We start from the raw sequence: 2,672 nt of genomic DNA on the forward strand, positions 1-2,672 counted from the left end.
AAAGAGGGAAATAAAGTGCTGGAACTTGGGGACACTGGGTGTTTTTACATTCAGTTTTGATCCAGAGTTATTGAGTATTCAAATCGCCTGCCACTGTTCCGCTTTAATTATTTCCTTTTTACATTTGTGGATTTGCTGCACTCATTTTGCAGAGCTAAACTTCTGTATTGCAGCTCATGTACAGACTGCTGATGTCAGTTACAGGAACTCCAATGGTTCTGAGACATCACATTTTATCCTGAAGCCTGATTGCTACATTCTGCAGATCTTTCCAATGTTCACAGTTTCCTTATTAGTCTATGATGTGGATTATTGTGAGCAAAACTTAAACCTTGTGAGATGAGCTGTGATCAGGGCAGTCAAAATACCATTGCTTAGTACAGGAATGTATACAATTGCTTAGAAATCATCACCATACAAATGTAAATTGAGGCAAGCAATGAACATGAACATATGAACATATGAAGCTGCCTTATACTGAATCAGACCCTGGGTCCATCAAAGTCAGTATTGTCTTCTCAGACTGGCAGCGGCTCTCCAGGGTCTCAAGCTAAGGTTTTTCACACCTATTTGCCTGGACCCTTTTTTGGAGATGCCAGGGATTGAACCTGGGACCTTCTGCTTTCCAAGCAGATGCTCTACCACTGAGCCACCGTCCCTCCCCGAAGAGGAGATGTAAAACTTTCAAGTGCTGTCAATTCTCATGCAAATTGGTGGCACCTTGTGGCTTTCAAAGGGACAGGGAGTAGGATCTGAAAATACAGAGGAAAACTTCTACAACCATTGAGTATATGAACATATGAAGCTGCCTTATACTGAATCAGACCCTTGGTCCATCAAAGTCAACAGCTCTCCAGGGTCTCAAGCTGAGGTTTTTCACACCTATTTGCCTGGACCCTTTTTTGGAGATGCCAGGGATTGAACCTGGGACCTTCTGCTTCCCAAGCAGATGCTCTACCACAGAGCCACCGTCCCTCCCCATCATTCATTTGATACACCTCTTGAGAAATGTCCAGATCAAAACTAGTTTCAAGAAAAACGAGGCAACAGCAGAGTCAGCACCCATTTTGCCTAAACAAATGTAGATGTTTTGAGAAGCAACAATGCAAGACAGTTGTGAGCATGTTCTGTAGTGTAAAAGGTGAATTTCCAATGCGGAGATAGAGAGCAACAAACTGTCAGTGTAAAACATCCACACTGTCAGTACAGCTTTGTTTTTAATCCTGGGGTTGGGTGACGCTACTGTTCATTGTTAAGGATCCCTCAGAGTGGTGAAATATATCTCTGTGGACATGTGAAGAGATGCTGATTTGAACATTACAAAATATGCAGCTTGCCCTTACCACTCTGTGTAACAGATAGACATGATTTGTGGGTTCTCCTCAATTTCCATGTGTGTGGTGCATGATTCTGCTAAGCAAAGTGTAGGTGTTTTCCTGACCTGGAATGGTTTGGAGGACCACTGTTTGGCCCAATGGGGAAACCTACATCATGTTCTCTGGGATACACATGGGTGTCCCAATTGGCCAGATAGCACCCCAGGACAGTTTCAGTCTAGAAAGATGACACCAGTGGGGCTGAAGTGCCTTATTTACGCATGCTGTGGGACTGATCCAAATCAGGTGCTTCATGCATGGATATTGAAGATAACCTGCAATCCATGTCTGATTTACAAAAGGTGGGGACCTTATACTCAACCTATATATATTGTAATATTTGAATCAACCCTGCATTGTTCTCCTTTGGGAAGAGGTAAGGTAAAAGCCATGTTTTTACACCACCTTTCATAATGATGAGCTATAAAAATGCTGTTCTGAGTTATCTTTGTCTGTGTTTATGGGCAGCTTGAACACAAGATCTGATACATTTGACTGAATATATTTTAAGCAAATTTGCAATAATGTGAGTACATTGCTTTTCCCCTGAGCCAAAGATGTCTATATGAAAGGCATGGCCATGAAGCGGAGTGCTGATGCCAAGGGATCTATGTTCAAAGGATTCCTTTTCCCCTCACATCTTGGAGGTCTTGAACTGACATTGCACACCACTCATCACTTCCACTGACAGGGAAACCACAGTATATCAGCCTTGGTAATGACCGCAGTGGCATGTCCTGGGATGAAAGGTCTCCCAGATTTACTCATAAGATGTCAGTTTTTCTGTGTTTCTTCATAATCATACCCCTCTGGGGGGTTATGTGAGAAACAGTCACGGCCCCACAAAACATGCCTCCAGAGGGAAACATCCCCTCTTCCTTACACCCTGACTGTAGTATGTGTCCAGAGGTCAGACTGAAAGCTAGGATATGATTTCTTTCAGTCTTGCCAAAATTCAGTGGAATGTCAAGGATGATAACCAGAGAGGAGAGGGGGAAAGCAGCAAAAGTAGTCTACTGTGGCTGAGTTGAAAAATGAAGAACAAAGTCCGAATCTAGTGGCACCTTTAAGCCTAGCAAAGTTTTGTTCAAAGTATAAGTTTGTGGATGCACACACTTCTCCAGACAAAAAAATGTAAGTCTAAACCAAACACTTCAGCCTCCTCCCCTCCCCTTAATATGCCCTAATGGCTCTGACCAATCATCCCATTCGGACCAGGAGAGAAGACCTTGCTCATTCCTTTTCTAGCTGAAAGGAAGAGGCAGGCATGTAAGTTTGTGCGAAAAGGAAATAAAA

The 2,672-nt window shown here is 43.0% G+C and overlaps 1 non-coding gene across 1 annotated transcript; it reads right to left on the bottom strand.

Moving 5' to 3' along the window:
• Positions 1-587: 587 nt before the first annotated feature.
• TRNAS-GGA (transfer RNA serine (anticodon GGA)) lies at positions 588-654 on the bottom strand. The gene has a single exon. It is a non-coding gene; the product is annotated as a tRNA-Ser (tRNA).
• Between the last annotated feature and the right edge of the window lie 2,018 nt (positions 655-2,672).

Source organism: Heteronotia binoei, chromosome 21 (assembly GCF_032191835.1).
Source record: "Heteronotia binoei isolate CCM8104 ecotype False Entrance Well chromosome 21, APGP_CSIRO_Hbin_v1, whole genome shotgun sequence".
Lineage (NCBI taxonomy): Eukaryota > Metazoa > Chordata > Lepidosauria > Squamata > Gekkonidae > Heteronotia > Heteronotia binoei.